The 21,264-nt window shown below is 42.6% G+C and overlaps 1 long non-coding RNA gene across 1 annotated transcript; it reads left to right on the top strand.

The window, feature by feature from the left end:
* Window positions 1–471: 471 nt before the first annotated feature.
* Window positions 472–14,941, top strand: LOC114050607. The gene is made up of 4 exons (XR_003570036.1): window positions 472–675; window positions 6,714–6,864; window positions 9,958–10,040; window positions 14,306–14,941. It is a non-coding gene; the product is annotated as an uncharacterized LOC114050607 (long non-coding RNA).
* Window positions 14,942–21,264: the final 6,323 nt, after the last annotated feature.

Consider the following 21,264-nt stretch of genomic DNA (forward strand, 5'->3'; position numbering starts at 1 on the left):
CAATTAATGTAATGTAATCCTTCACTTGGTTTCAAGGAGTCAATGGCACCACACAAGTACAAGGTGGAGGGGGTGTGGCTAGTCAGTAGTTATCTGAAAAGAAATTGGATGACTTTAATGGATTGTAAGGTGAGTCAATTACACAAAATGGCTGCCAAAACAATTAATATGATTATATTGTGCCTTCTCCCTCTCCTAATGCAAGGCGAAGCAGGGCTATGGCTTGGTGGGGGTTCAAGAGAAGATGCTTCAGGAAATAGCACGGGCTGGAGCAGGGAAACGCCACGTTCAAAATCAGGGAGAGGGAAATTGGGTGGTGCTACTCCTTGCTGGGGCTGGCTACTGAGTCCAATAACCTGTCTCTACAATGAGCTAGCAGAATGAGTCAGAGGTTCCCCCAGAAGCAACTGGGACAACCAATAATAGAAAAAGCTGTATGTTCCCATGTTTATTAGTTCCCTAGTACCAATACCCTGGGCTGAGCTTCGATACTGGATCCATGTGTTTTTATCTAAATACTGGCCCTACCTGAAGCTTGAATTGAACATTAGGTGGAAAATTCTTTGTCCCTGGGAGGGAAAAGTACACAAATTCAAAATGTGGATTTCTGAGGCCTGCTAGGTTCAGAAAAATCCTATGCATACTATTTGGGGACTGCCGGAGGTCTGAGAGAAGGTAAGCAGCAGAGCTCATGTCCTCTCTATTATCCATTGTTTTCTTCTTATTATGTACTTTTTATTTGTTATTTGTTCTACAGAGGGGCAACTCCATTATGTTAGAGTGGCATGCCCAGTGCTCACTTACTATATCAAGTTCAAAGAGGAGTCAGGGCTCGCCAGTTGGTGGGGGCTCCGAGCTTATTGCTGAGTGGGTAAATCTACAAATCCACATACCCTTTGATAATCACACAGCAGACTTTTGGACACAGATCTCTGCAGACAGAAAGAAGTCTTTGGAGATTAACTCAGGACAGCATTGCCTCTTCCTGTCTAGGGAGAGATGGAGACTAGAAAGGAAGTCTCACTGCCAGAGTTCTGACTTGTTGCTTTCAGTTTCAGAAAGTGAGATTTTGATCACCCTCATTTCAAACGAAGCTGGAGAAAGGGAGAGGAGCTCCAGCAGGCAGTTTTGTGATGCAAATCTAGAAACTGGGACGCTGAGGGTTGGGGTGGCTCACCTACCTAGGAGTCTACTGTCTGAACTCCAGGTGCCGAAGCTGCTTCTGCTTTCAGTGGTCAGAATGGGATGGTTATGGGGACGTCAATGTTTGAGCTACTGTGGCTGCTCACTTTTCACTCAGGAGACTGTAAAGTATGTCTCTCTTCCCCACTAACTCCAGCCCTGTCTGAGCAGGCAGCAGCCGATTCCAAAACGTGTCTTAATCTTCTCAAGTTACTTCTGTAATTTGCTGGAGTGGTTTGAATTTTCTGGCTAGATAAAATCTGATTGACCATAATTGTTTTTAACTTGTAAAGGTTGTTATTTGTGAATAGGGAAGGGGCTGCAAAAGAGAGAATCAGCAAATGCTTGTGGTATATAGAGATAAAACAAGACACAGGTTTGAACCTCAGTCTAAAGTGCCAGGCTTTTTCCTGGCTGGGGGTTTGATGCAAGTGAGAAAAAATCTTTTGGATATTGATTTACAAATTTTCATGTGAAAGGGGCTGGTGAACAGGGCTGATGCAATCCCCCATGTGGAAGAGGCTGGGGAGTGTACTTTGGAAAAGGAATGGACAGCAAGGCGCACCAGAAAGATGAGTGGGCCAGTGAACAGGTCGCTAGCATGTGCCCTTACTCAATTTCATAGTTAGTGCCTCCTTTGCGGCTCCCAGAGTAGCATGGAGGGTAAGCAGCATGTCAGACACCTGTGTATACTCCCAGCATGGTGGGGTTCATTCTCTTTGTGGTGGCTATCTTCCACTAATCCTTTGACTGACAATTCCAACATTTTATAAAAAGGAGAAGAGACTTTGAGAAAGTAAGGTGCTTGCCCCCCAAAGTGGACCAGATAATTGCTTCTCCAAGGCTACATTAGTCACCTTTGAACTCACAAAATCAATGTCAGGCCATTAAGAAGGAAATCTCAAACAGTGCACAATGGCTCTGGAGAAAAGGGATATTTCATCACTCAGGCTCTGCATTTTCCATCCCTTTCCCACAGACTCCTGAAAGCATCTCAGAGGGAAATTTCCACCTGCTCTTCATGTATCTGTTCAGACATATACATAAGAATTTGAGGTAAAAATGGCCTTCTGGATAGTATAGACTAGCCCCCTCATTTTACAGATGAGGAAACTGAGGCCCAGAGAACTCATGCCGTGGTCAAGATCAGAGTTGGAATTTGAACCCATGTTCTCCAACTCCAAATCTGGGGCTCATTTGACTATTCCAGACTATTCTTCTGAGTGAAGTAAGATTTTAAAACCCAGGTTTCTTTCAGAATTCTTTTGATCCGATTGGAGCAACAATGAGATCTCCTTGGGATCTCAATCCATGATTCTCTGCTTCTTTGCTCTTCAGAAGATACAGACCCTAATACTTCATCCCTTTAGGTCTCACTCTCTGGCCCAGGCTTCCAGTTACTTCCTGCTTGTATCAAAAGTTTTGGCACATCCATACTGTTTCATTCACCATCTTTTGGCTTCCCAGAACAAACTTTCCCTTCTTGGATCTTGACTCCCCTTTATATGTTCTCTCCACAAATTAGAATGTGAGCTTCTTGAGGGCAGGGACTGTCTCACTTTTATATTTGTATTCCCTACATTTAGCATAGCACCATTGCCTCATTCTTTAACTCATCCCCACGAGAGACCAAGGTTCAACCAGATAATGGCAAAACATTTCTCTGCTAATGGAAGAGCTTGAAGGATTATTTCCCAGGAAAAGCTCATGTCTTTTAATGAGTGTCTTCTGTAGACGACAATTACTCTTAGGTCACAGCAGGTTGGTGAAGTAGGTGTTTGGAACCAGCTCTCTGTCAGATGGAGTGGGCCACTGTTAATGGCACTTGGGAGGAGGAGGAATACTGTTTGGGAAGACTGTGCACTTTTTTCACCAAGAAATTTTGAAGAGAGCACTTTAGAAGAATCTCAGTACAAAATATTCTTCAAAAAATTTAAGAACTAAAAATTGGATGAACTATTTCAACTGCAGTAATTTAAAAAACTGCAACATCTACTCACACTTTTTTTTTTCTAACAAAGGAAGAGTATGAATACACAATGAAAGTGAGCAGAAACCGCTGATGCAGCCAAAGGGGAAGGAGCTGGTCGGGGTGGAGAGGATGTAAGCAGTCTGCTGCTTTCCCCTCTCATGTATAGGTGGCTGGTGTGACCCAGAGGAAACCAAAGTTTTGACTTTACCTGAAATGACAGCATAAGAAGACAGTTTTGTTTGTGTGTTTTAAAATGGATTTTCTTTAGCTGGTTTTAAGGATACCACTTTCTGAGTTTTGGTGACTTGCCAAAGTGACAAAGCTAGGAGTTTCCTGAAATGGGATTTGAACTAGGAACTTTCTGACCCCAAGTCCCTCCACTCTCTCTACCATCTACTTCATGCTGCCTTCTTAAGTTAAATGACCACTTTTTCCTTTAAATGTTACGTGTGTGTTCACGAAATTTTGTCAGGGTTGTTATTCCACATCTGGTACAAGTGGCCACTCAGAGCTGCTTTTTACAAAAATTATATTCCCAACACCCTCAGGTTGAAGCAATTCTCAAGAAGGTTTAAAGACAGTTCAGAGGATGAAAACAGATGAAGGCTTCCAAAAAGAAGGTTAAGTACAAAGCAGTTGGCAGAGAATCAAGTCAATAAAATGAAGAAACTGAGGCAGGAAGGGGTTAAGTGACTTGTCAAGAGTCACACACTAAATGGAGGCAGTCAGAGAGGAGGTTTCCTGACATCTCTGGAGCTCTTCATCAAAGTTCTGAAAGCCACTCGTGAGAGGCCTCTGGCCCAAACGACCCATAGCTGGCTCCTGGATCGGTTCAGCTTGGGACAAAATTAACCTCAGCTGGCTTTGGCTGGCCTAACAATTCCCTCGCTTGCAACACTCTGGGCTGGTGTTGTGGAACATGGGGGTATAACTCATACCTCTCTAATTCCACTAATACCCTGGCCCACAATAGGTTTCTTGGTCATATACAGGTAGGATTAGATGGCTGCTGGGGTCCCTTATGAGTCTGAGCTTATTAATCCATAATGGAAGGAAAGTGTGACTTGTATTCAGCTTAATATGCTATTTGTGCCTGTATTTTCCTAAAAATGTCAGGGACATAAGGGAATGGGACATGGGATGGGCTAATTTTGATGGGAGGAGAGATATGAGGAATGGTGACTGGGGATGGGTGATGGGTAAAATTTTGGTAAAATAGCATTGCTTGAGAACATGGTTTTATACCGTAGGGTTGGCCCTTGGCAGCATTTACACAGCATGAAGGAAGTGGGTGTCATGGAGGAGATGACAAAAACAGATGTAAACTCTGAGAAAAGCTCCTAAAGGGGTGATGGGAGTAGACAAAGATAAACGTTGATTACTTCAAAATGTTCAATGATTCTTAAGCCAGGCATGCTAACAGGCCCTGAGACTAAAAAATATCTAGGCTGGGTCTAAAAGAATGTGAGGCCTGAAAATACCAGAGTCTGTGTTACTTTTGTGATTCTTTAGAAAACCAACCAGTGGATCAAAGTTGGGGGTAGGTGGGTTCTGAAGAGGGTGTGGGAAGCCTCATGAAATAGGGATTTCTTCCTCCCTACGGGTTGGATCCCCTAGTAGAACATATGCCCCTTGAAGGCAGGCCCCAGTTCCCGTTCTTTGTATTCCTTGTGCTTGGTACAGAGCCTGGAACTGGAAGCATGCTTAGTAAACGCTAGTCTGATTGGAGACCCGGGTAGCCACTTGGGGACGTTGTACATATTTCCCCGGCAGAAGGATGGGCCTAGATCAAGGCTAAGGTTCCTTCCAACTCTAGAATTTTATGATTCCCTGACCAACACAGCAATCACAGACAACATTGGAGAGATGCAGAAAGTTTCAGACTTAAAAAAGGTAGGGCAGTGAGTGCTGATCTAGACATCAGCTCTGCCATTAAATAGTAGTAAGCCATTTACCCACTCTAGGCCTAAATTTTCTCATCTCTAACCACCAGGGGGAATGCCCTCCAGCTCCCAGTGTTAAAATGGCATCTACACAGTTGGAGCCCTCCAGTTCTGACCAATGGCACATGCAAGAGAATCTCCCTTCCCCTGGGGTTAAGCTTTGCCCTGTGTGTGAGAATCTGCTCCCCATAGCCTCTCAGACTAAAGTGGCTGCTTTCTGTTCTGCTCATAGTTTGTGGCTGTCCAGCCTCACAGTCTCGGGGTATTTCTATTTGGGGGTGCATGTGTACTCTGTAAGGCATTATGCCCCCAAAGTTACTAAACTGTACATACCTTTTGACCCAACTAAACCAGTAGTAGGTCTATGGCTCAAAGAAGTCAAAGAAGAGGAAAAGGACAGAAGCACCAAAATATTTATAGCAGCTCTTTTTGTATTGGCAAAGATCTGGAAACAAAGAGGGCAGGGAGAGAGGTTGCCCATAAACTGGAGAATGATGGAACAGACTATGGTATATGAATGTGATAAAACACTATTGAGCTATATGAAATTAGAAAGGGACGGTTTCAGAGAAACCTGAGTAGATCTGCATGAACTGATGCAGGGTGAAGTGAATAGAACCAGGAGAACAATTTACATAATAACAACAATATTGTAAAGACAAACAGCATTGAAAGGCTTAAGAACTCTATTCCACTCAATAATTAATCCTCGTTTCAGAGTTATGGTTTTTTTTTTTTTGATGAAGCTTGCTGACAGAGAGGTGATGGTCTCAAGATGAAGAATAAAACATACATTTTTGGACATGGTAAATATGGAAATTTGTTTTACTTAAGTATGCATATTTATTACTAGCGTTTTTTGTTTTGTTTGTTGTTTAATAGGGAAGGTGGGCCAGAGAGAAAATAAATGTTTATTAATTTATTAAAAATTAAAATTAAAAAGAAAAGAACAAGGAAAATATGAGCTCATCCTCTCTTTGGCTCTGCCCAGCTTGAACTGAGAGGCAGAACTGCCTAATTGAGTTTAGAAGTCAAGAACACCTGAGTTCAAATCCCATCTCAGACACTTAATAATTGTATGACTCTGGGAAACTCACTTAAGTGCCTCAATTGCACATTTGTAAAATGGTAGTGGGGGGGGTGAGGCAGGAGGTAGACTAGTTCTAAGTTCACAATCCTATGAGCTAATATGCTTAGTGTCTTTGACAGGGAAAATTTATGCTCTCTCTTTCAAGTTGTGCACATAATAACCAAGTGGGATTAGCATTAATGGCCTTTAAGATTTATTTAAGTGACACTAAGGGTCACCCTGACCTTGGATTTGGGACCCAAAGTAGATGATGCCTTTCTTTCACTTGGTTACTTGAGTCATCTGACCCAATGGAGAGTGAACTTGGCCCCACAACCAGAGATCTCATTGAGAAATTGAAGATTGAATCCAAAAAGGCCTTTTGTCTTTCCTTTCAGTTATTTTTGGAGACTCTACTGAACATTACTGATGCCTACTCTCTGGTGTGCTCTCTTTAACAGGAATTTCAAAAGGGGACTACATATTGCTGTGTAACACTTGGTCCTTTTCTTAGTCCTAGTATGAGCATCTGTATTGTCCTACACAGGAGAGGGAAGCCCACGGCCTTGTTACCAACAGGAAACAGCAATGAAGAGCCTCCCAGTACGTGGATGATGGCTCTGGACAGACCAAGCTGGTCCCTCTACATCGATGCTGTCAGCCATTTTATTTGTAAAGACAACCTCTTGTCCTTGCAGGTAGGTACATGTCCTGTTAGCCTGCTTGTTCTTTGGAAAGTTAATACTACACTGTCATATGAGAACGCGTTTGTATCCCAGATATTATTTTTGAATACAGAAGTTGTTTCAGAGACCAAGACTTCAAGCTATTTGCTGAGGGAGGAGGGTATGGGAAAACCAAGGAGGAAAGAGAAAATTCAGAAAGCAATAAAAGAGACGGAAGCATGCAGAAGACCTCTCTAGTTAGTGCAGGATAAGGAAGGGTGTGAATGAATAGAATTTGATGAGAGCTGGGCATAGAAGGGCAGTCCCTCCACCTTATTCCTAAAAACTGTGCCTTTCTTAGTACAGCCCAAAATCACATGAGCTTCTGGCTGCCCCGTGTGCTGCTGATGCACATTGTGTTTACAGGCCACTAAAACCCCTAGGAAATGTCCAAACTGGCTGCTATCTAACCAAGAATCCCCTCTCTCGTACTTTTGATTTGTCATCCTCAAGTATAGGATGTTACATGTATCCTTCTTGAATTTCATCTTATTAGATTCAGTCCAATACTACAGCCTGTCAAGATCTTTTGGAATTCTGACTACCATCCAGTGTGTTTCATATCTCTCCCAGACTGGGAAAGCTGGGTGATGAGCACACCTTCTATGCCTTTATCCAAGGCACTGATGAAAATATCACCCAGGACAAGGCAGAGCTTGGATCCCTGGGGCAATCCACTGGCAATCTCCTGATGTGTTGACGTTGAACCATTAACGACTGCTATTTGAGTCTAGACATTCAACCAGTTCTGAACTCATCTCATTGTGTTATCTCACAACCATAAACTGGAAGCTCTGTTGGTTTCGTGACTCTCTCTTCCTCAGAAGCCCCTGCTCCCATTGTTTTTGTTTGTTTGTTTGTTTGTTTGTTTTTTGCATACACACATGTATTGTTGCTGTCCAGTCATGTCCGAGTCTGTGACTTCATTTGGTATTTTCTTGGCAAAGATATGAGAGTGCTTTCCTTCTCTAGCTCATTTTACAAATGAGGAAACTTAGGCAAACAGGGTTAAGTGACTTGCCCAGGGTCACACAGCCAGTGTCTGAGGGTGCATTTGAACTCAGGAAGATGAGTCTTCCTGACTCCAGGCCTGGCACTCTCTCCACTGTGACAGCTAGCTGCTTGTACCACCTAGCTGCCTGGGGTTGCAGCACTAATCATCGGGTCAATCTATGATAAGTAACTGACAATTGATATTGGGGGGGAAACATGAGAATGGGGTCTCGAGCTAATAGCATTAGAAAGATGCCCCAGTCCTCAGGAATAGTCCCAGAACTCTGAGGGGAAGATGTAGCATTGCTTTGGGAACCCCACTTAGAAATAATGACCCCTAGACCATATTATATAGAGTATATGATGATAATATATAGTATAGTTATGGTATATAGTACAATTATAATAAATATAATGATAATATAATTCACTACCTGGGCTGGAGGAGAAATTTCTTCCCCTTCCCCATCTTGGTATATCTTGGTATATAGTAGGTGCTTAATAAATGTTTGATATTTGATTGATTGGTTTCTGTTTCTATGTATCTATAGTCACAGAGGGGCAAGCAGTATTGTATAACACAATGATTCCTGAGTGGTTTTTCCCTAGATTAATGTTGTAGTTGCAGATTTCTAGTATAGCTTTTGCTATAATAAAGTCCCATTGTGTTGAAATCCAGTTCAATCCTTGCTTGTTATTACAAGCATCATTTCTGGCTGTGAGACTAGGATCCCACCTAGACCAATATGTACCAGGTAGTGTATTTCCACTCTCGACTACTTCTGGTAAACAGCGGAATCCAGAATCTCCCTGGGAAATGGAAGAGAGCCTTCCTGTACTCAAAATGCCTAAGGGAGGCTAAGAACTATCTCAGCCATTGACATAACCCAGCCTCAGGTCGTCCTAATTGTTCACAAGATGAATCAGTGGATGGAAAACCCTGGGGTCATATCATATTCTGGGGATCAAAGAAAAGATGCCTGGGAGTCCTGGAGTATTTAATCTACTTTAAATTTAACTGTAAGCAGTTATGAGTCCTGGATGGACATTGGTATTGGCTGCATCCAGAGCTGGGAGAGACGCTTCATTTCTATGCTATCTTCTTACTGTCTTGTTGAAGCCAATGAGGTCACTATGCATTCTGATGGTTTCAAAGTTGCTATTGCTGGGAGCTCATTATGAATGTGACAAACAGTCTTCCACTTGTCATCACAAAGGCGAGGGCACAAGACTTTTTTGGAAGGAACAAGGAGTCAGTGTCCAAGGCATTGTGACCAATGGAACATCCAGCTGTCAACAGATTTCCCAGCTGTCATTTAGCTTCAACAAGGTCAAGTTTGACAAAGACATTCCCACCTTCTCACAACAAAATTTTAAATTAAAAAGTTTTTAAATTTAAAAGCTAAAATGTAGCTTTATAAGAGGGTATTGATATTATCGTATTCAGAGATATGCACTGCACTGATTTCATACACACTAGAAAAGTATACCTTGGTAGCAGTGTCTGAGTGTGAGTCAAATTCTGGCCCTGTGAACTCAGGCCGTGATAGTAACTCACATTTATACTGTACTGTAAGGTTTAATAATAATACTAAAAATAACAGCAACAATAATAAAATTACATCATTATATTGATATTAGTCACCATGTAAACTATGTAATATTAATATAACATATAACATTATTATTTTATCATAATATAATATTAACTATGATAATAATCTAGTTAGCATTTTGTAGCACTTTATCTTTTCAAAGTACATTTATGTGATGAATAAATCAGTGACAAAATGGTTATTAAGTGCTTGCTATGTATCAAATATGCTAAGCACTGAGGATACAAATATAAAATCAAGACATTCCCCACCCTCAAGGAGCTTACATTCTAATAGGGGCTGAGGTATCACAAAGAAGGTGAATGGAACAATGAGGACATTCATTGACACATCCTTTCCAGAGGAAATGGTGGTTGAGATTTGATTACACTTCTCAGAAAAAGATATGGAAGAGGGACAAGCGGCATATACTTTGAGCAAGCCTGTGATGCAAAATATTATTGTTCCCATTTTGCAGATAAGAAAACAAAGGATGGGGCACAATACAGAAGACAGAGTAAAGGAGTCAGAATCCCGGCTCTGGCACCAGCATGATCTTAGGTGAGATACTTGACTTTTCTGAACCTCGGTTTTTTCATCTACGAAATAAAGGAATTGGACTAGATGATTTCAAAGGACTGTTTTGATTTTAATCTATGATCCTCTGGGGCTCAGGGATGTGCTTATGTTAGCACAGCTAGTAAAATAATAAAAACAACAAAACATCAAAATAGAGCTTGACCCTCTAATCAAATAAGGTGTCCTTGAGCCAATGACCCATACTCACTATTGGGGGGAGGAGAGAGGCCCGGGTGCTACCAGCGATGAGTTAAGATTCCTTGATAATGCTCATGCCTTCAGGGAGGATCTGTAAAGGGAGCAGCTGATTACAATTAATATCCCCAGGAAGCAATAATAATAATAGCAGATGACATTTAAATAAGTTTGCTCAGTCTTCTGTATAGATTAGCTTGACTGACCTTCACAATCATTCTATGAAATTATTGCTATTATTGTCCTCATTTTACAGATGAGGAAAGTGAGGCTGAGAGGGGTTCAATGGCTTGCCTAGGTCACACAGCTAGGAAGTGTATGAGGCAGGATGTGAAGCCAGCTCTTTCTAATTCTCAGTCGGGTGCCCAAGCTCTAAAACACTCAGAGGCTGGTGTACCATGAAGAAGGAGATGTGCTAGACTGGCCGTGGAAAGTGTTAGATTGTGGTGGGGGAGCCCTGCATTACTTAGGAGAAGATTGAAGGCGTATGGCAGAAAACAGAGAATGTCTTTGTATCCCCATCACCCAGCTCAGGGGTTGATTGATTGAAAGGATACACTAAGGAGGCAGTAGGACCCAAGACTACCTGCCTTAGGTTTCCTTCACCTCTCTTGTCAGGTGTTGCGTGAGGGCTCTTGGGGATTGTCAGGTGTATGACTTACTTGCTGGTAAGGACAAGGATTAAAATTTTTTTTTCTTTAATCTGCACTGGAAGACAGAGGAAGGTCCCAGAAGAGAGAGGGCTGCTTTTGGGGGTGGCTGAAATCATAATAATGCATGACGGTGGAACAAATCAACTGTTGTTTTACTTCTGTTTTCTTTGCTCGGAAGAATGATGTTTAGATTGGAAAGAGAACAAAAAATGACTAATTTGGAGTCAGCGCCCAAGGTCAGAATGCAGAGAGTCAAGGAGCTCTTGGTTGCCTTCTTTGAATTCAGCTCACCTGGCCTGGTTGAATAACATTCCAGGAAATAGAAAGAACTGAAGGATGTGGGGGCTGAGCCACCGGAAGAACAGGGAAAATGGGGAAGTACTTGTGGTATGGAGGAAAGTCTATTGATTCCGGACTCCTAGGGCAGGGGTTCAAATCCTTCACCCATGTGGCCTTAGGCAACTTATTATACCTCTCAGGGTCTCAGTTTCATCATTCGTAAAATGAGGGGATTGGATTAAATAGCCTTTAAGGCCCCTCCCATCTCTGAATCTACCATCCTAAGACTAGAGAAGAGTAATTGTTCTGATTTGCAAAAAGGGACTAGTGTGAAAAAAGGGCAATGTTTACCATGTTTGTCTTCTCTGGGGTACAACAAGAGGAGTGGAATAGTTTAGAGCAGAGAGCTGACCAGAGAGTCAGCCAGGATTCTAGTGACCAGGGCAATTCGCTTAACCTGTAAGTTCCTCCAAGTAACTCTCACAGACTATAAGTTACACGGGAGTTGTTGAACTGCATTGGTAGAGGAGTTTCCATCCTACACTATTGAAATCATGTATCTTGATGCCACCCTCATCTAACCCCACCCCATCTCCCAAAGAGTTGTCCTAGATGGTCTTCCGAACTCATATATGTTGGGATTCTTTGAAGATTGGAGGATGGGCCACTGTTTGAAGACCTTCCTCCTGCTTAAGACCCAAAAAGGGAAAATCTATATTCATTCTGTTGTTTGAACCATCATCTTTGATGGTGAGTCCTAAGAATCAATCTGAGTCGTGGGCCTCCGAATTGCAACAAAGCAATGTCAATGAGGAATAGACTAGGAGTTGATGCCACAAGGGGGATACTGTGAGGAAGCACAATTGAGACAGCAGAGAGCAGTTGAAAGGGGGCCACTGGGGTTAAGAGAGCAAAAACTGGCCATTGCAGGAATCCCAGTGTGAAAGAAACCCTAATACCAGGACCATGAGATGACAGCATTACTGTGAGAAATGAAGATACTATGCTATCATTAACTTGGAGAGCCCAAAAGTCATTGATCATGGGGTCATAGACCTTAGACTGAAAGAGACCTCAGACATCATCTAAGGCAGCACCCTTATTCTACAAGTGAGGAAACTGAGACTCAAAGAGGAAAAGTGACCTATTCAAGATCACACAGTTAGCAAATAGTTAAGTAGCAGACCTGGAATTTGATGCCCGGTCTTCTATGCCAAATCCAGAAATATTTCCACCATATCATACTATTCTTGGGTCCTTTTCCCCCCTCTATTAACATAACTTCCCCTGAGGTACTTACAAGGAGTGGGCTATTCAGTTAATGGTTTCTGGTTAGTTTGACAAAAGTGAGGTTCTCCCTTTTTACAATTAAATATAATTAAATGTATATGTGTCTCCAGCACAAAGGTGGTGCTGTCTTGTGACCATGGAAGAGCTACTAAAACTACATTCCCCAGAAGCTTCTTAGTTACATCACTTCTAAAGTAGACTGAGAAAAATGGGCTGACAACTGGGAAATGTAAGGAAGGGGCACAGAGGAGGGAGGTTTTCTTCCAAGAGGCAGCAGGGTGGAAATAGAAGGGCCACAATCTCTACAGGGTCAGCTTCTGAAGGTTTTCATTTAGGTGAAATGAGGCTAATGTTCACATCAAGGGCAGCCTGGATGCAGAAAGAAGGAGGAGATGTCAAAGAAAAGCAAATTACAGCCTCAGGGATATGTCTGAGTGGGAGGAAAGTGACATTGATGGAAACTCGGAGACAGACCCAGCCCTCACATTACCCCCGTTAAAATCATCTTAGTACAGAGTCAGAGCTAGTATGAACCTCAGACCCCTCATTTTAAAGATGAGGAAATCAAGGCTCCTAAGGGTTAACTCATACTAGTTGCAAATGGTAGAACCGGAAGTGGAGCATGTGTCCTCTGACTCCAAGGCAGCTAGGTGCTGCAGTGGATAGAGTGCTGGGTTTAGAGGGGGGGAAGTTACGAGTTCAAATCTGGCCCCAGACACTTACTCTCTGTGTGACCCTGGGCAAGTCACTTAACCCTGTTTGCCTCTGTTCCTCATCTGTAAAATGAGCCAGAGAAGGAAATGGCAAACCACTCCAGTATCTTTACCAAGAAAACCCCAAATGGAGTCATGAAGAGTTGGACATGATTGAAAATGACTGAATAACAAAGCCTCTCGACTCCAAAGCCAGTAGTCTTTGCACTGTGCCATGCCAATGACCTCCATTGGGTCTCATCATGGTGCTCTTGAAATCAATGTCAGCCCAAGCTGGTCCATGAAGCTAGAAAAGCTGCATGTCTGGGCTTGCAGATGGATTATATACCAGCTATCTGAAGAGAAGCCTAGGTGAGTTTGGACAGGCTCGTCACCAGATTGGCTGCAGGGCGATGCTTTTGGTCATGTTAACTCTAGCAGTCCTCATGTTAAGTCATAGAGAAATTGTGTTCTGTGTCAGAGAGTGGCTTACACAAATGAGATGACAGCTTCTCAGCATTATGAATCTGAAATAGCTGGTCTCTTTTTTTTTTCCAACCTCAAATGAAGAGGCAGAATCACGGAATCTCAGACCACGAAGGGACCTCCAAGCCCATCTAGTCAAATCTATAGCTAAATCTACCGTCCCCTTCCTTTCCCCCTTTCTCTCTCTCCTTCCTCTTCCTCTTCCCTCCCTTCCCCTTCCTTCTTCTATCACCCCTTTTGAGCTCTCATTTCTATACTGCTCTAACATTGGTGAAACATGCTACATATGTAATAGGGGTCTGGCACATGTGCAAAACTCCTGAAATGGCATTTCCCCATGTGGAGGAGCTGAGAAGCTGGCTTTGGGGAGGGTGCTTTGGAGAATCTATGGAACATGCATAAATATTCTATGACTGGTTCTGGTTACTAATTGTGTGGTTAGGTGGAGCTGTTTTTCAAATGCTGCATAGACAGAACTGAAGGAGACTTCCCAAAAGGCCATCAGCAAGAGGGTGGGGGAGAGGATCTTTTTAATTATATTGCTCACAGATACTGGGGACAGATAATGATATGAAGGGCTTCTGGCTCCCCTCTGAGGCCCTGTGGAAGTGCCTACTTTCTTGGTCTTTGCGTATTTTTTTCTCTGTTCTAGGTGAAGAGTAGAACCTTCATCCTTGTGAGCTCAAAATGTCAAGAGAATTCTTTGACGTCATGACTTTCCAGAGTCCTGATCTGCAGCTAGAATAGCATCAGTGCCCCAGAGAGTTTATAGTGACCCTTGGGAATGACCTTCAGACCCCAGTCCAGAGCAGCTGAGAGAAGGACTCGTCCAGGAGTTATAGTTCATCAGGACAGAAACTTGGTGAGACTAATGCTATGTAGGAACTCTACTAAAAGTGAACCGGCTCTTCCTAGACAAGGAGGTGTTGGAGGAGAGAGTATGCAACAGAGGTTTTCTTTGGGGGGAGGTGATGTTTGTTCTTGATACTTCTTGCATATGGGAAGGAAGTACCCATTTGTAAAGCTAATTAATATTCAGTGGGACTGGAGTCATTGGCTTCTGTGAGGAGGAGCTCAAACTGATAGCACTAGATAAAAGATTCCTGCAGCTCATCAGGGCCCCCTTGAACCCTGAGGGAGCAGATGTAGCATTCTGGTTCAGAGAGAGAGCCAGAAGGCACCAGGGACACATACGTTTGGCTATCATGTCGTACTGTTGACTCATTGAGTTTGCAATCCACTAAAGCCCTTAGATATTTTTCATCATGCAAACTTTCACCCAGCCGTGTTTTCCTCTGTCTTGTGGAGTGTAAAACTTTACATTTATCCTTATAAGTGCTGATCTCAGCAATCAATATATACCCTCATTTGCCTGTTTGTTTTCATATTTAACTGTTTCCCTTGGAGGATTTTTTGGATAGTGACTGTCATCCACTGTGATAAGTATTTCTCTAATCTTGGAATCTCATCAACTCCATCATCTAAGCCATTGATATAAATGTTGAGGGCTGCTAGGTGGCACAGTAGATAGAGTGCTGGGCCTGGAGTCAGGAAGACTCAGCTTTCTGAGTTGAAATCTGACCTCAGATATTTACTAGCTGTGTGATCCTGGGCAAGTTACTTCACCCTGTTTCCCTCAGTTTCCTCATCTATAAAATGAACTGGGGAAGGCAATGTTGAACCACTACAGTATCTTTGTCAAGAAAACCCCAAATGGGGTCACAGAGAGTTGGACACAACCGAGCAACACCAAGAAGAATAAATGTTGAACAGTACAGAACTGGAGTCAGATACTAGGGGGACTGTTAGATACCTTCCTCAAAGTTGATACCAACCAGTTCTTCATGATTAGTTTTTTTGGGCTTTATCATACAACTGTTTCTACAATCTGTGCTTCGATTTCACCTCTCTGTCCCATCCACAAGGACAGTATGAGAGATGCTGTCAAATTCTCAGCTGAAATCCATATCCCAGACACTTCTCTGCCAAAGGAAGAACTGAGGCCATCACACAGCATTTATTTTGGTGTCTGATGAAATCCTATCTACTGCCTTGACCGTAATGCTATTCTTTTGATTCTCCTTGAAGAGCAAGAAGGGGAATTGAATGAATAGCTAGAGGTCAGGACTACATACAAAGAAGAAAAAATTCCTGGAAAAGGTTGAGCCAGTTACTTAGGTTTTTTTTTTTGAGCCTTGGTTTCCTCTTCTGTCAGATGGGAAGAGATGACCTCAAAGGTCCCTTCCAGTTCTAGATTCTGACACCAGGAATAGGGGGAAAATGACAGTAAAGAAACAAAAATAAAAGAGATACAAAGAAAACCACTTCAGCTAGTTTGTGGGGGGTTCTTAATTGATACATTTTGTTTTGAGGCATCATTCACAGAGACAATATGGCAGAGATAATAGAGTGATCACTATAGACTCAGAAATATCTGGGTTCAAATTCCATCTCCGACACTTACTAGTTGCATATAACTAGAATTTATCTCATCTCAGCAACAAGGTATAATGAAAAGAACATTAAGAATCAGACGACCTGAGTTAAATCCTATGTCTATCCATTACAAGATGTAGGCATACAGGCAAGTCAGATTCACAGATTTTTAAAGTTAGAAGGGACCCTGGCAGCCATCTAGCCCAACCCATACTTAATCTTCCTGGGTCTAAGTTTCCTCACCTGTAAAAATGAGGGAGTTGGATCAAATGGCCTTGAAGGGCTATAGCTAGAATCCTATGATCATATATAGGTTGCCACCTGCATTGATGAAGGGAGTTTCAACACTGGGAGTTTTCTACCCTGATGACATCACAGTTCCCTTGGCTATATCATATGACCCCAAGAAACTCACAATACTCACAAAGTAAAACTTTTGTGAGCTGTCCACCTTTGCTTCCCTTTGGTACACGGAAAGAACACTATTTTTATTTTATGTTTTACTTAATAAAAATCTGTTTCCTCCCTCTCCCACTGTCCCCCTCCCTACCTCCCCTGAGAAAAAAAAAAAAAAGAAAAGAAAAACAAGTCTGTAACAAATATGCCCAGTCAAGCAAAACAAATTCCTGCATTGTCTGTGAACAAAAAGCATATGTCTCAGCCTGTACCCTGTCTCTCGGCTCTCTGTCAGGAAGTGGGTAGCACGCTTTTTCACTGGTCCTCGGGGATCTGATTTAGTCATTGAGTTGATCAGAGCTGTTAGTATAGCTTAAATGATTCTCCCTGCTCTGCTTACTCTTTGCCTGGCATCAGCTCTGCTTTTATAAAAGTCTTGCCAATAGCACTAAATCTAGACCCAGTGGACCAGGGTTCAAATCCTGCTAGTGTCACTTATCACCTGTATGGCTTTGGGTGGGTCACTTAACCCATCTAATTCTCCATTGCTTTTTTTTTTTTTTTTGTGAAACGAAGGGCTAGATTTGATGCCTTCTAAGACTCCTTTCTTCTCGAAGTCTCCGAATCTATTAGAACCAAAAAATCTAAAAGAGAGTGAGTGGTCCAAGGCTTACCAGAAAGGGCTGTACGAAAACCACAAGACTTGTTCAAAGGGGAAATTTTGAATGTTTGGTTTTGAATGAGCACCGACACACCCAGAGTTGAAAGAGGAGAAGTAAGCTCTCATTAAAGAAAAATTAAAACCAGTCCTGGAGCGAGCTCTTTGTGTCTGGGAGCCGAAACTCAATGAATAATCCTTCCTTCCTACAAGTCCTTCTGACCCTCCCGGCACTGTGCAGGGGGCTCAGAGAGAGCTGACTTGCTATGGAGGAAGAAACCCACGCTCTCGTCCGGTCCCGTCCCTTCGATGGCTGGTGGTCCTCTGCTCGGCCGCGTGAGGTCACGATGCCCTTGGGGGAACCTGAAACCATTGTTTCTTCAAGAAAAAAATCCAACGGGAAGTTTTAACTTCCACTTTGCTGCTGGACTACAAGTCCACCCCTCTGCCAGCGTGGGTGAGAACAGGCCTTGCCCCTGTAGCCTTCCGATGGTGTCTTTGGAGGAAATGTGGGTCATAAATCCCGGTGAAGGATTACGCTAGTTATTTCCGGCTCTGAAAAGCTCACTGAGTTAAAGCACTCAATGCAACCTTAAAATGGAGTCGGAACCTTTCTTGGGTTTGATCCGTATCCTTTAGTTGTCAACATAGAGACATTAAGTATGTAAATAGCGGGAGGGGAAAAGGGGGTTTCTGCTGGGCCAGGAAGAATCTTTGGTTTCATTTCCTTTAAAGCTTTGCTTACTAAACAGTTCCAAAGAGGCGTGTGCAGTCCAGCCTGTTTCTGTTATAAAGCTAGAAGAAATTCAACCCCAAAGAGTAAGCTGCTGGCTACTCGCGCACTTTGAGAGAGGTCCATTCATACAATGGACCCTATTCTCTGCAGTGAATATTGAATCTATTTTTAAAACTAGCGTTTCCAAACGAACTCTGCAAAAGCAGAACAAAGATTGAATGTTGAGGCCCCGTTTTAAATGTTCTCAAAGATGCTCTTCCCCTCCCTATTCCCTTTCAACCAAGTAAATCCCCTAAGGAAGTGCTGGGTGCAGGTGCTCTGAATAAGCTTTAACCTTAACCATGGGAAAACCTGCACGGGGCGATGGATGGAATTATAGACTCAGAGTCAGGAAAACTTGAGATGAGGCCAGCCAGCTTTAAATCTACATGATATCCCCAATTCAATGAGCATTTATTATGTGTCTACTAGATACAGAGTACTTTTTTGGGGACTAGGGATGAAAATAGTCCCTGCCCTCAAGGAAGTAACGTTCTACAGGGGCTGATAATTTTTTTTTTGTATCATAAACCCATTGGGCAGTCAGGTCAAGCCCATGGATTCCTTTTCAGAATCATGTTGTTGTTTTTTTTTTAATTCGTACTTAAAGGAAATGGTAAATTTTAGTTAGAGGTTAATGCAAATAAAGATGTAATTTTCCCCCATCCAAATTAATGGACTCCATAAAGCCCATCAATAGACCCTCCATGAACTCCAGGTTATGAACCTCTCTACTACAGGGGTACAACAAATAAGTAAATACAAAAGGTATCCAAAGGAAATATAAACTCATTTCAGGGAAGAGGAGGAATAGTAACAACTGGGGAGGGGTGCCATCAAGAAAGGCTTCCCCAGGTTCTCCAATGCCTTCCCCGATGCTCATCTGATATGATCTCCAGGTACTTCACCATTTTGGTGGCCTTCCTCTGGACACTCTCTGGGTGATCAATGTCCTTCCTAAAATTCGGCCCTCAGATGAATGTCTTTCCCCAGAACAGATGTTGAGATATTTGGAAGCTCTTACCTTTGAGGGCCCGCGTTATGGTGGTGAGTCCACCAAGGAAGCTTTCATGTAAGTGGTTCTCAATAAACACTCCTTTCTGAAAATTTCTACCTTTTGGTCATTTCAGAGCTTACATTCTTAGGGCCTTTCTGTTATTTTGCTTTAGGCAGCAGGGGAAAAAACCAATCCTTGGGCTGCAGGATTTAAAATAACAATTGCAAAGCCTGGGGTAGTCCACTGTTACTCATTATGTGAATTAATGTAATTAAATGCAATTTATTTGTAGCATCATTAAAGAGGGGGAGTTGTCCTGCAGAAGGACTAGTTTTCCAGGTGCTGATGCATCGGCCCTGTCTTCTGAAACCACTAACTGGTGGGTGATTCAACTCAAGTCAACAATTGTTTAATAAGCATCTAGTATGTGCTGGCAATGGGTTAGAAGCTGGGGATGGAAAGGAAAACAAAGAAGTCATCTCTCTTCTCAAGGATCTTATATTTAACTGAAACCAAGGATTTTCTCTGACATTTTGTACTTGGTCAGGAAATGCTTAGTTGGGCTCTCAATGCCAGGAGAATGGTGCCCAGAGGACAATCATGCCCTCAAATTCAATCCTTTCAAGCACCCTGGGAGATGGGTGCTTTTATTATTATCCTCATTTTCAGATGAGGAAACTGAGGCTGAGAGACATTAAGTGATTTGCCCAGAGTCACACAGCTAGTAATTGTCTGAGGTTTATTTAGAACCCAGGTCTTCTTCACTCAAATCTAACTCTGTATCCACTGTGTCCCCTCAATGCCTTAAATGATTGGGTTTGACTAGTTGGCCTCAAAGGTAGGCTACTTACTAACATCTATTTATCTATCTACCTACTAGCTTACCTCATCAGATACACAGATAGACAGACAGACAGAGATAGTAAATGCTAGCTAATATTATTCTAGTCCAATCTCCTCATTTTACAGGTTAAGAGAAGTGACCCCCAAGGAGGTAAAATGTTGCCCAAGGTTACAGGTGCTAAGTGAGAGGCAGCATTTGAACCTAAATCCTCACTTTTCTATAAAATGAATGGGTTGGACTTAGGGGTGGGGAACCTGTGGCCTCTACCTGATATCATTGGAAGCAGTAAAGGGACATTCAGGGGGATTATAAGGAGATAACTGGAAGAATCTCTCATGAAATCTAACCAATGAGGCCCTACATTCTTTTCCTTCTGTGTAAATTCTCTGTCTTGTTGAGGCATGGGCACGTCCAAAGGGGTTGGTTGGGTGTGAGAGTGTGTGAATGTGTGTGAGTGTAAGAGTGTGTGTATGTGTGTGTGGGGGGGGTATTCCCTGGGACAGAGTCACTTGCCATTTCTCTCTAGGACTGCTGAGGCAAAGAGTTCAGGGATTGGAAGGAAAACTGGGGTGAAGGGGAATCACGGTGAAGAAATGAATACTCACGGCTGTCCCCAGCTTGTCTGAAACCTCTAACTGATGCCTTCTCCTTTTCCCTGAGTATATACCTGCCTCAGACACCAGTGAATTCATGTTGCCTAAATATTCAAACTGAAACAGAAAACAGCTGCTCGTTACCACAATCATAGTCTAAATACCAGAGATCCTGAATTTGATTGAAAATTGGAAAAAAAATCCCAAACAAGGACTCTAAAACATTACAATGAATGAAGCACTTATTAAATTCTCGATGTATACAAAGGACTGTGCTAAGTGCAGGGGATATAAATAGAACAGCCAGACAGTCCTAGCTCTCAGGGAGCTCACCTTCTAATGGGAAATGATACCTATGGGAGGGTTCAGTGGCAAGTCAGATGGAAAGAAAGGTCCCATAGTCCTTAGGGAGCAGCAGCAAAGTAGATGGTCATGACTCTTCTTAATGTCATTTCCACTGATAAAATCAAATCAATTTCTGATACTGAACCACTGCTATTCAAAAGGCTGTTGGGCTCAGGGACCTGGGATGTCTCCAACATGATCTCAGGGGAGATGGTGGTCAAGGTGGGAGCGGTGGTAGTATGATTTGCCTGGAGCGCACCACCTCCTGTCTTTCCCTCCTGTCTTGCTGCTTTAGCTAGGCTGGCCTTGTGAATGGCAGCTGGTTGAAAAAAACTTTACAAATAAGATGACCTCTAATTTTTAAAATTTTGATGACTGTACATAAATTGACCAACCTGTTATATACTCCATTTTCCTTTAGGAGGGAGACACAGATGACTAATTTGAAAAACAGAAACAAAACCCAGTATATTTTTTAGTCTCCTGTTGCTAGTTAGAGCCATAACTAGCATTTTAGGGGCTCAGGATGAGCAGCACTAAATATTTTTTCAAATCCAGTGTGGGTGA

This window comes from Vombatus ursinus, unplaced genomic scaffold (genome assembly GCF_900497805.2).
Source record: "Vombatus ursinus unplaced genomic scaffold, bare-nosed wombat genome assembly UNPS02014799.1, whole genome shotgun sequence".
NCBI lineage: Eukaryota > Metazoa > Chordata > Mammalia > Diprotodontia > Vombatidae > Vombatus > Vombatus ursinus.